The following is a 13326-nucleotide window of genomic DNA, read 5'->3' on the forward strand; positions in this document are numbered from 1 at the left end:
TGAGGCATTTCTACAGCCTGTGGATTGGTGGGTTTTTATCCAGATTTATCACCCCAAATTAGCATAATCTGGGACAAGTCCTACTGAGGGGCTGGAGATGGCAGTTACCGAGGTCTGTGGGTCACGGCTGGGCTGTTGGAGCTTTCTTGGGCAGGGGTCAGGCCAATTGTCTGCCTTGAGGAGTATTAAGTTTTCAGGTGTCCTAAACTTACAGAGCCTGTTGTTAAGGCAGTAGGCTGAAGCAGAAAAGGACTCTAAGGTGCTGACAGGAGCTGGCGCCATTTTGTCTCCTAGTCTCCACAGCCCCAGGGCGGGAAGGAGGAGCTGACTGACTTCCTGAGGTGGGGAGGGGAGGACTGGCAGTGAGCCTTTAAATCTAGAGGCCCAAGGCCAGGCATGGTGGAGCACGCCTTTAATCCCAGCACTCGGGAGGCAGAAGCGGGCGGATCGCTGTGAGTTCGAGGCCAGCCTGGTCTACAAAGTGAGTCCAGGACAGGCCAGACTAACACAGAGAGACACTGTCTCAAAAAACCAAAAAAAAAACAAAAACAAAAAAAGTCTAGAGGCCCATAGCTGTGGAGTGGAGGGGGATAGTGTTAGGCCCTCTGGGCCAGAGGACTGGGCTGGGGAGTGGGCTCCCGACATCTTGGGAAGGGATTCTGTCACAGGGCTGGGGGGGGCGGGGGGTGGTGGTAGTGTTAGGCACAGAGAAATTCCTAAATGAGTGTGTGTGTGTGTGTGTGTGTGTGTGTGTGTGTGTGTGTTGTGTGTGAGTTTGTTAATTTGTGTGTGCAAGTGTGTGAGTGCCGCAGCCTCTGGCGCCTCTGATCTTGCTTACGCAGGTGGCGCCGCCTCTGATCTTGCTTACGCAGGTGGCGCCGCCTTTGATCTTGCTTACGCAGGTGGCGCCTCCTTTGATCTTGCTTACGCAGGTGGCGCCGCCTCTGATCTTGCTTACGCAGGTGGCGCCTCCTTTGATCTTGCTTACGCAGGTGGCGCCTCCTTTGATCTTGCTTACGCAGGTGGCGCCTCCCCAGGGCAGACTCCCTGCCTTTATCTCTTACTATTCATTCATATTCAATTTGTTTATTTAGTTTTTGTTGTTGTTTTGTTTTGTTTTTTGAGACAGGGTTTCTCTGTGCAATAAATAGCCTTGGCTGTCCAGGACTTGCTTTATAGACCAGGCTGGCCTTGAACTCACAGAGATCGGCCTGCCTCCTTGTGTGCTGGGATTCTTACAGGTATGTGCCATGATGCCCAGCTTTTTTTTTTTTTTAGACAGGGTTTCTTTGTGTAGCCTTGGCTGTCCTGGACTTGCTTTGTAGACCAGGCTGGCCTTGAACTCACAGCGATCCGCCTGCCTCTGCCTCCCGAGTGCTGGGATTAAAGGCGTGTGCCACCACGCCCGGCTGATGCCCAGTTTTTTAGAGGGGGGGGGAAGGTACATGGGAGTGTGGAGGTCTGAGGACAACTTTTGGGAGTTCATTCTTGTTTCCACAGGGGTTTCTGTGAATGGAGGTCACACCTTAACCTAGGAAGTATTCTTCCTGACCCATAACTGACATCAGTCTTTCACCCCTTTTTTTTCTTTGAGATAAAGAGAGTTTTACTATGTAGCCTTGTAGTCCTGGCTATCCTGGAACTCACTATGTAGATCAGGCTCGCCTCATAGTCATAAGCCATCCACTTGCCTCTCTGTCCTGAGCTGAGGTTAAAGGCATTACCGTGCTATAGGCACTAAGAGAGGTCTGGGTGCTTGGTGTCTGTCCACAGACTGCAGAACAGGGTGCCAGACACCCCGGAACTTAAATTACAGACAGTTGTGAACTGCCATGTGAGCACTGGAATTAAAAAGGTTCAATAAAGGCCAGGTGTGGTGGCGCACGCCTTTAATCCCAGCACTGGGGAGGCAGAGACAGGCGGATCGCTGTGAGTTCGAGGCCAGCCTGGTCTACAAAGTGAGTCCAGGATGGCCAAGGCTACACAGAGAAACCCTGTCTTGAAAAAACAAAAAACAACAACAAAAAAAAGGTTCAATAAGTGCTCTTAATTTCTGACTGTCTCTCCAGGCCACTTTTTTTATTTAAAAAAAAAAAATTATGTGGCCGGGCAGTGGTGGCACATGCCTTTAATCCCAGCACACAGGAAGCAGAGGCAGGTAGATTGCTGTGAGTTCGTGGCCAGCCAGGTCTACAAAGCGAGTTCAGGACGGCTAAGGCTACACAGAGAAATCTTGTCTTGAAAAACAAAACAAAAAAGTTACATGTATGGGTGTTTTGCCTGCATGTATGTCTGCGTACCATGAGTTCCTGGTGCCTGAGGTGTCCGTGAGGAGGTGTCACATCTCCTGGACCTGGAGTTTCAGATAGCTGTGAGCTACCATGTGGTGCTAGGAACTGGGCCGGGCTTCTTTGGAAAAGCAACAAGGTCTCCTAAGAGCTAAGCCATCTCTCCAGCCCTTGGATCCAAACACCTTTGACATGTTCCAGCTGAACAAAATTTCACCTAAGTACCTGGGTCTACAGACCTGAGTCACAAAGTAGGGCTTATGGCTCGTCTTAGTTTGGGTTTACTTCTCTGAAGAGACATCCTATGCACAGCAACTCTTAGCCAGGACATTTGACTGGGGCTGGCTTACAGGTTCAGAGGGTTTGTCCATCTTCATGATGGTGGGAAACAGAGCAGCGTGCAGGTGACCCTGGTTCTGGGAGAGCCAAGAGTTCTACACCTGAATCTGCAGGCACCAACAGGAAGACTGTGCCACACTAGGCAGAGCTTGAGCATAAGAGACCTCAAAGCCCACTCCACAGTGGCACACTTCCTCTAACAAGGCTGCGCCTCCAAATAGTGTCACACCCTATGGGCTAAGCATTCAAACAAGTCTATGGGGGCCATGCCTAACCGACACATGAGGCCAGGTATGGTGGTGCATGTCTTTGATCCCAGCACTCAGGAGGCAGGCAGATCACTGTGAGTTTGAGGCCACCCTGGTCCACAAAGCTAGTCCAGGACAGCCAAGGCTACACAAACTCTGTCTTGGAAAACAAACAGACAAGCAAACAAACAAAAAAACAAAAAACAAAAACTAACCGCCACATGGCTTTTTCTGCATTTTTTTTCAGGTTTTTCGAGACAGGCTTTCTCTGTGTAACAGTCCTGGCTGTCCTAGACTCACTTTGTAGACCAGGCTGACCTCAAACCACATGGCTTTTTCTGATGTCACAACATTAGATATGAAGTCCAAACACTTCCATTACCTGCCCCTGCTCTCTAGACCATTGATAATCAACTTAAAAGCTTCAGCTGCTGGGTGTGGTGGCGCACGCCTTTAATCCCAGCACTCGGGAGGCAGAGGCAGGTGGATCGCTGTGAGTTTGAGGCCAGCCTGGTCTACAAAGTGAGTCCAGGACAGCCAAGACTACACAGAAAAACCCTGTCTTGGAAAAACAAAAACAAAAAGAACTTCAGCAATAGCCTGAAATACGAATATAAAATGTGCTCAAAAGAAATGTCTCATTCTGGCTTACGACCCCCACACATTATAGTGGCCTGGTGACAGTTACTGCTTTAAAAAAAATTTTTTTTAAGGCAATTTATCCCCACCTTTTCATCTTCAGTCCACCCTGCCCTAGCTTTAGGAATCTCCCAGTTCAAGGACAAATCCCTTACGTGAAAAGACTAATAGTAGAGTTTCTCTTTCTGATAAGGCTCCACCCAATCTCAGCAGCAGAAATCAATAATTGAAATTGTCATTCCTTGGGCTACTCTCACTAGGCACTGAGTACAGTCAGGTCGACAGCTCGGGGGAGGATGGGCTAGTTTCCCTGCTGTGGCTTTTGTGGTGTTTGATTTGGTTTCTTAAAGAATGTGTTGGAGTCGGGTATGGTGGCACACGCCTTTAATCACAGTACTTGGGAGGCAGAGGCAGGTGGATCGCTATGAGTTCGAGGCCAGCCTGGTCTACAAAGCAAGTCCAGGACAGCAAAGGCTACACAAAGAAACCTTGTCTTGAAGGGGAAAAAAAATGTGTTGGAGGGGCTGGAGAGATGGCTCAGAGGTTAAGAGCGCTGCCTGCTCTTCCAAAGGTCCTGAGTTCAATTCCCAGCAACCACATGATGGTTCACAACCATCTACAATGAAATCTGGTGCCCAATGCTGTCCTGCAGGTGTTACATGCAGGCAGAACACTCTGTATTAAATAAATAAATCTTAAAAAAAAACCAAACAAACAAAGAATGTGTTGGAATTAGTGGTATAGACTCTTCCATTCGTTGAGCAGCTATTTAAACTTGCCGGGAAGGCTGAGATATGGATGCCTCAGTAGTTTAGAGCACTTGATTTTGCAGAGGATCAGGGTTCTATTCCCAGGCCCCAATGGTGGCTCACAATCATCTGTTACTCCAGTTCCGGGGGAGCCAGTGTCCTCCTCTGGCTCTGTTGGCGCTGGGCACACACACAATACATGTGGGTAAACGCTCCTACATATAAAATAAGTAAGTCCAACAAAATCTTTAAAGTTACCCAGAGGCAATGTAATATTATGATGTTAAGGGCACAGAAGAGTCTAGACAGAACTAATGGGTCCCGCCTTGGCAACAGTGTGTTGTAGAAAATGTAAGGCTATTAATGTTTACTATTCATCACATATCATTATTGCAATGGTTGACTATTTAACCTGCTATCATAGCAATAAAAGACACAGACACCTGTTAGATTTTTAATATGCCTATACACTGGAGCTGAGCAGAAACTACTCCCCTAGGCTCTCTTTACCCCCCCCCCCAGCCCCACACCCCATGCCAATTGCTCTAATAATTCCTAGCTGGGCTACTTCCCACCCGATAACCCATAATATGTACACATGTTTCTCATCTGGGTTGTTTTTCTCCATAAGCGATCCTCAGAGTATGCTCTTCCTGGCCAGGTGGTTCTCCTCTCTCTCCTGTCTCTCCCCTTCCTGAGATACTCTGTACTCCAAGCTGGAGAACCTGACTTCTGTCCTGCCCACGTGTGTGTGCAACAGTATTCAGCCAATCAGGGAGAATTCTGGAGGCAGGGTTGCCCAGCGTCACTTTGGAGTTTGTGAAATTCTGCTCCTAAAAGACAGCAAGCAGACCTTGGAGAACAAAATTATTAACAGTAGAATGCATAGCAGCAGCCAGGCCTGCTGGTGCACGCCTATAATTCCAGCACTCTGTGAGGTGGAGGCAAGAGAACCTCTGTGAGTTCGAGGCCAGCCTGGTCTACAAAGTGAGTCCAGGGCATCCAGGGCTACAGAGAGAAACCTTGTCTCAAAAACCAAAATAAATAAAAAATAAAAACAGAACATAGCACCAGACTGACCCCCAACAACAATCATATTCTATTAAGACTAGAATAATATTATGGGTTACAGGAAGAACTACTACATATTTACTCCTAAGGGGGAAATACTGTTGAACCATGACACAATGAATTCTTTTCTCTCCCCCAATCTCCTTTCTCCTTTACATTAGTTTTAGATGTATGTGCATATCTATTTTGTTTTGTTTTTAATGGGGTTTCTCTGTGTAGCCTTGTCTGTCGAGGAACTAGCTCTGTAGATCAGGCTAGCCTCAAATTCACAGAGATCACCTGCCTCTTTCTCGCAAATGTTGGGCCCACCTTCAATGAGTGTTTTGCCAGCATGTACATACACATACCACATACATATGCCTGTTGCCTGGGGAGTCCAGAAGAGGGCATCAATACCCTGGAACTGAAGTTACGGGTGGCTGTGAACCCCAGTCCTCTGCAAGAGTAACCAGTCTCTTACCTGCTGAGTCTCTCCGGACCTTTTCAGGTTTTTCTTGTTTTGTTTTGAGACAGGGTCTCTTTATGTAGCCATGTCATGGAATTCACTACGTAGACCAGAGATTGACCTGCCTCTGCCTCCTGAGGGCTGGAACTAAAGGCGTGCGTGACCACACCTAGCCTGTTCTTTTATAAATCTGAGGCAGGATCCCATGTAACCTAAGCTGGCATCAAAGAGGTCAATCTTGAAACCATGTACAGATCAACAACACAGACCCAGATGGCTGTGTTTATATATATTATTATACTTACGTATCTATGCATATATATCTATATGTATGTAGCAATGATTTAAAAAAAAAGAAGCTATTAAATTGAGAGACATAGCAGGGATCCATGAGATGATAGTTGGGAGGGGCTAGTGTATGCTTTTCACTTTTTCAAATCTACTTTATTTGGGGTTCTTTAATGCTTATACGTCTCTTCCAACCCACCTACCCTAGATAAGAGAGAAAAGAGGTTAATGGGAACAGGAGAAGTAGACCTTTTCAGACTCAGTTCCTTCAAGCAACTCCACTGACGTAGTGGGCAGGATTCCAGCAGATCTGTTAAACAGCAAACCAGCAATTCAGCAAAGGTGACAGCAACCACAGCAGCCGGAACCCAGGGCAGCAGCTGGAACCTCGAAGCATTTGTTGTAATGGTTCTCTCTAGGAGCGTCTGAAAGGGGAGCGATGAACAGCCAAACAATAGGAAATAAAGAACAGAAAATAAAGATAACACAATAAAAACAAAACAAAACAAAACAAAACAAAAACCAGTGTGTGTGTGTGTGTGTGTGTGTGTGTGTGTGTGTGTGTGTGTGTGTGTATACACATATCCTCTCAGAGTCATAGGATGTTTATCATTTGGCAAAGACCATGCCCCCACAAGAGGCCGTTCTTCTTCTTTTTTTTATTTATTACATATACAGTGTTCTGCATGTACACCAGATCTCATTATAGGTGGTTGTGAGCCACCATGTGGTTGCTGGGAATTGAACTCAGGACCTTTGGATGAGCAGACAGTGCTCTTACCTCTGAGCCATCTCTCCAGCCCGAGGCAGTGCTATTGAACAACACCATACACCATCACACAAGTCTGTTTCATATCCCACACTTGGGATCAAAACAAAAACATATTTACATCCACTACAGGCTAGAAGGAGGAAATAACGATGAAGTTAATAACTTTAAATCTCTTGTTGAAATGTCAGTTTATTTCAGGATCTGTAAGACCATATGGGGTGTGGTTTTAAAATAATCTTTAAAAATAAGTGCTGGAAGCTGGGTGTGGTGGTGCATGACTGTAATTCCAGGCAGAGGCAGGCAGATCTCTGTGAGTTCCAGGTCAGCCTGGTCTATAAAGTTGAGTCCAGGACAACCAAAGCTATGCAGAGAAACCCTGTCTGAAAAAACCAAAAAGGAAGATGGCTCAGCTGTTAAGAGCACTGGTTGCTCTTCCAGAGGAGATGGGTTCAACTCCCAGTATCCACACGGCAGCTCACAATTGTCTGCAACTTCAGTACCAGGGAATCTGACACCCTATCAGAGACATGCATACATACGGGCAAAACACCAAGGTAAATAAAATGAAAATAAGTTAGTTTTTAAAAGTCTGTAAAATTGCAAGCAGATAAAAAGCTAGCTTAGGCGTGGTAGCATACAGCTTTTTTTTTTTTTTTGGTTTTTCGAGACAAGGTTTCTCTGTGTAGCCCTGGCTGTCCTAGACTCCCTTTGTAGACCAGGCTGGCCTCAAACTCACAGTGATCCACCTGCCTCCGCCTCCCAAGTGCTGGGATTAAAGGCGTGCACCACCATGCCCGGCTGTAGCATACAGCTTTAATCCCAGCACTCAGGAGGCAGACGCAGGTGGATCTCTGTGAGTTTGAGGCCAGCCTGGTCTTCAAAGTGAGTTTCAGGATAGTCATAGCTACACAGAGAAACTGTATCTCAAAAAAACAAAATAAGGGCCAGGCTCAACATTTAGCTCTAGCTAGATGATCTGCTAGACGCCTGAGAACTGCGCCAGGGGAATTGCCCCGTGGAACTGATACCGGGAAGGTTTCATTCTTGTTCTCCTTTCCCTCCTGTTTAGTGTAGTTGGGTTGTAAGGGAGGTACACTCCTTTAATAAATCCCTAATAAAACAGAATCATTAGGGAACCAGAGCCAACAGCCACCACATGGTTGCTGGGAATTGAACTCAGCACCTCTGGAAGGGCACTCGGTTTTTTGTTTTTTTTTTTTGGTTTTTGCGAGACAGGGTTTCTCTGTGTAGCCTTGGCTGTCCTGGACTCACTTTGTAGACCAGGCTGGCCTCGAACTCATAGAGATCCGCCTGCCTCTGCCTCCCAAGTGCTGGGATTAAAGGCGTGCGCCACCATGCCCGGCACACTCGGTATTCTTAACCACAGAGCCATCTCTCCAGCCCTGTATCAACTCCTTTTAAGGTATTGCACTTATGTACTTCATAAAAATGCAATATAAAGTTCTAGTCCTTTTAAAAACTATTATCACAAACTGTTCAGGATAATTAAGAACTGCAAACTAGGGGGCTGGAGAGATGGCTCAGCAGTTAAGAGCACTGACTGCTCTTCCAGAGGTCCTGAGTTCAATTCCCAGCAACCACATGGTGGCTCACAACCATCTATAATGAGATCTGGTGCCCTCTTCTGGCATACAGGCAGAACAGTGTATACATTATAAATAAATAAATATTACCCCAAAAAAAAAAAAAAAAAAAAAAAAAAAAAGGAACTGCAAACTAAGTCAACCAAACTTGTACTTAGGTACTAGTTTTCTAAGTTAATCAGTCAGTACATAGCTAAAGCCAGTAATTCAGATATACTACAGATAGATTCCTGCTCCGGCAGAGAGGAGAGAGGAGAGGAGGATCTGCAGTAGGGAGAACTGAGCAAGAGTAAACAGCTGGTTATGGGAAACCAGCTGTTGGTTGAACAACTAGCTAGAGGAACCAGTTGATGAGGAGAGGTTGAGGAACAGAGGAAAAATAAATACTTGGAGACTCAGGAGTGTGCAGTATAAGCTGAAGGTTTTAAAGCCAGGAGAACTTTATTTTCTGTCTCTCCGTCTCTGTGTCTGTCTTGCTTGCTGTCTGTCTGACTCCTTGCCTGTTGTTTTTTTGTTTGTTTGTTTGATTTTTGTTTTTCGAGACAGGGTCTCTCTGTGTAGCCTGGGCTGTCCTGGACTCACTTTGTAGACCAGGCTGACCTCGAATTCACAGAAATCCTCCTGCCTCTGCCTCTCGAGTGCTGGGATTAAAGGTGTGTGCCACCACACTCGGCTGACTACTTCCCTGTTGTTTGTTCCCCATCTTTCTATCTCTCTGGCTCTCTGTCCCCATCTTTCTATCCCTCAGGCTCGCTGTCCCCATCTTTCTATCCCTCAGGCTCTCTGTCCCCATCTTTCTATCCCTCAGGCTCGCTGTCCCCATCTTTCTATCCCTCAGGCTCGCTGTCCCCATCTTTCTATCCCTCAGGCTCTCTGTCCCCATCTTTCTATCCCTCAGGCTCGCTGTCCCCATCTTTCTATCCCTCAGGCTCTCTGTCCCCATCTTTCTATCCCTCAGGCTCTCTGTCCCCATCTTTCTATCTCTCTGGCTCGCTGTCCCCATCTTTCTATCTCTCTGGCTCTCTGTCCCCATCTTTCTATCCCTCAGGCTCTCTGTCCCCATCTTTCTATCCCTCAGGCTCTCTGTCCCCATCTTTCTATCCCTCAGGCTCTCTGTCCCCATCTTTCTATCCCTCAGGCTCTCTGTCCCCATCTTTCTATCTCTCAGGCTCTCTGTCCCCATCTTTCTATCTCTCAGGCTCTCTGTCCCCATCTTTCTATCTCTCTGGCTCTCTGTCCCCATCTTTCTATCCCTCAGGCTCTCTGTCCCCATCTTTCTATCCCTCAGGCTCTCTGTCCCCATCTTTCTATCTCTCAGGCTCTCTGTCCCCATCTTTCTATCCCTCAGGCTCGCTGTCCCCATCTTTCTATCTCTCAGGCTCGCTGTCCCCATCTTTCTATCTCTCTGGCTCTCTGTCCCCATCTTTCTATCCCTCAGGCTCGTTGTCCCCATCTTTCTATCCCTCAGGCTCGCTGTCCCCATCTTTTATCTCTCTGGCTCGCTGTCCCCATCTTTTATCCCTCTGGCTCTCTGTCCCCATCTTTCTATCCCTCTGGCTCTCTGTCCCCATCTTTCTATCCCTCTGGCTCTCTGTCCCCATCTTTCTATCCCTCTGGCTCTCTGTCCCCATCTTTCTATCCCTCAGGCTCTCTGTCCCCATCTTTCTATCCCTCTGGCTCTCTGTCCCCATCTTTCTATCCCTCTGGCTCTCTGTCCCCATCTTTCTATCCCTCTGGCTCTCTGTCCCCATCTTTCTATCTCTCTGGCTCTCTGTCCCCATCTTTCTATCCCTCTGGCTCTCTGTCCCCATCTTTCTATCTCTCAGGCTCGCTGTCCCCATCTTTCTATCTCTCAGGCTCGCTGTCCCCATCTTTCTATCTCTCAGGCTCGCTGTCCCCATCTTTCTATCTCTCAGGCTCGCTGTCCCCATCTTTCTATCTCTCTGGCTCTCTGTCCCCATCTTTCTATCCCTCTGGCTCTCTGTCCCCATCTTTCTATCTCTCTGGCTCTCTGTCCCCATCTTTCTATCCCTCTGGCTCTCTGTCCCCATCTTTCTATCCCTCTGGCTCTCTGTCCCCATCTTTCTATCCCTCTGGCTCTCTGTCCCCATCTTTCTATCCCTCAGGCTCTCTGTCCCCATCTTTCTATCTCTCAGGCTCGCTGTCCCCATCTTTCTATCTCTCTGGCTCTCTGTCCCCATCTTTCTATCCCTCAGGCTCTCTGTCCCCATCTTTCTATCCCTCAGGCTCGCTGTCCCCATCTTTTATCTCTCTGGCTCGCTGTCCCCATCTTTTATCCCTCTGGCTCTCTGTCCCCATCTTTCTATCCCTCTGGCTCTCTGTCCCCATCTTTCTATCCCTCAGGCTCTCTGTCCCCATCTTTCTATCCCTCAGGCTCTCTGTCCCCATCTTTCTATCCCTCAGGCTCGCTGTCCCCATCTTTCTATCTCTCAGGCTCGCTGTCCCCATCTTTCTATCCCTCAGGCTCGCTGTCCCCATCTTTCTATCCCTCAGGCTCTCTGTCCCCATCTTTCTATCCCTCAGGCTCTCTGTCCCCATCTTTCTATCCCTCTGGCTCTCTGTCCCCATCTTTCTATCCCTCTGGCTCTCTGTCCCCATCTTTCTATCCCTCAGGCTCTCTGTCCCCATCTTTCTATCCCTCAGGCTCTCTGTCCCCATCTTTCTATCCCTCAGGCTCGCTGTCCCCATCTTTCTATCCCTCAGGCTCGCTGTCCCCATCTTTCTATCTCTCTGGCTCTCTGTCCCCATCTTTCTATCTCTCAGGCTCGCTGTCCCCATCTTTCTATCTCTCTGGCTCTCTGTCCCCATCTTTCTATCTCTCTGGCTCTCTGTCCCCATCTTTCTATCCCTCAGGCTCGCTGTCCCCATCTTTCTATCCCTCAGGCTCGCTGTCCCCATCTTTCTATCTCTCTGGCTCTCTGTCCCCATCTTTCTATCCCTCAGGCTCTCTGTCCCCATCTTTCTATCCCTCAGGCTCGCTGTCCCCATCTTTCTATCCCTCAGGCTCGCTGTCCCCATCTTTCTATCCCTCAGGCTCGCTGTCCCCATCTTTCTATCTCTCAGGCTCTCTGTCCCCATCTTTCTATCCCTCTGGCTCTCTGTCCCCATCTTTCTATCTCTCTGGCTCTCTGTCCCCATCTTTCTATCCCTCTGGCTCTCTGTCCCCATCTTTCTATCTCTCTGGCTCTCTGTCCCCATCTTTCTATCCCTCAGGCTCTCTGTCCCCATCTTTCTATCTCTCAGGCTCGCTGTCCCCATCTTTCTATCTCTCTGGCTCTCTGTCCCCATCTTTCTATCCCTCTGGCTCTCTGTCCCCATCTTTCTATCTCTCTGGCTCTCTGTCCCCATCTTTCTATCCCTCTGGCTCTCTGTCCCCATCTTTCTATCTCTCTGGCTCGCTGTCCCCATCTTTCTATCTCTCTGGCTCTCTGTCCCCATCTTTCTATCCCTCAGGCTCTCTGTCCCCATCTTTCTATCCCTCTGGCTCTCTGTCCCCATCTTTCTATCCCTCTGGCTCTCTGTCCCCATCTTTCTATCCCTCAGGCTCTCTGTCCCCATCTTTCTATCCCTCTGGCTCTCTGTCCCCATCTTTCTATCTCTCTGGCTCTCTGTCCCCATCTTTCTATCCCTCAGGCTCTCTGTCCCCATCTTTCTATCCCTCTGGCTCTCTGTCCCCATCTTTCTATCCCTCTGGCTCTCTGTCCCCATCTTTCTATCTCTCAGGCTCTCTGTCCCCATCTTTCTATCCCTCAGGCTCGCTGTCCCCATCTTTCTATCTCTCAGGCTCGCTGTCCCCATCTTTCTATCTCTCTGGCTCTCTGTCCCCATCTTTCTATCCCTCAGGCTCGTTGTCCCCATCTTTCTATCCCTCTGGCTCTCTGTCCCCATCTTTCTATCCCTCAGGCTCTCTGTCCCCATCTTTCTATCCCTCAGGCTCTCTGTCCCCATCTTTCTATCCCTCAGGCTCTCTGTCCCCATCTTTCTATCCCTCAGGCTCGCTGTCCCCATCTTTCTATCCCTCAGGCTTGTTGTCCCCATCTTTCTATCTCTCAGGCTCTCTGTCCCCATCTTTCTATCTCTCAGGCTCTCTGTCCCCATCTTTCTATCTCTCAGGCTCTCTGTCCCCATCTTTCTATCCCTCAGGCTCTCTGTCCCCATCTTTCTATCCCTCAGGCTCGCTGTCCCCATCTTTCTATCCCTCAGGCTTGTTGTCCCCATCTTTCTATCTCTCAGGCTCTCTGTCCCCATCTTTCTATCTCTCAGGCTCTCTGTCCCCATCTTTCTATCTCTCAGGCTCTCTGTCCCCATCTTTCTATCCCTCAGGCTCTCTGTCCCCATCTTTCTATCTCTCAGGCTCTCTGTCCCCATCTTTCTATCTCTCAGGCTCTCTGTCCCCATCTTTCTATCTCTCAGGCTCTCTGTCCCCATCTTTCTATCCCTCAGGCTCGCTGTCCCCATCTTTCTATCCCTCAGGCTCGCTGTCCCCATCTTTCTATCCCTCAGGCTCGCTGTCCCCATCTTTCTATCTCTCTGGCTCGCTGTCCCCATCTTTTATCTCTCTGGCTCTCTGTCCCCATCTTTCTATCTCTCTGGCTCTCTGTCCCCATCTTTCTATCTCTCTGGCTCTCTGTCCCCATCTTTCTATCTCTCAGGCTCGCTGTCCCCATCTTTCTATCCCTCAGGCTCTCTGTCCCCATCTTTCTATCCCTCAGGCTCTCTGTCCCCATCTTTCTATCCCTCAGGCTCTCTGTCCCCATCTTTCTATCCCTCAGGCTCTCTGTCCCCATCTTTCTATCCCTCAGGCTCTCTGTCCCCATCTTTCTATCCCTCAGGCTCTCTGTCCCCATCTTTCTATCTCTCAG

Source organism: Acomys minous, assembly GCF_964271855.1.
Source record: "Acomys minous genome assembly, chromosome: 2".
Lineage (NCBI taxonomy): Eukaryota > Metazoa > Chordata > Mammalia > Rodentia > Muridae > Acomys > Acomys minous.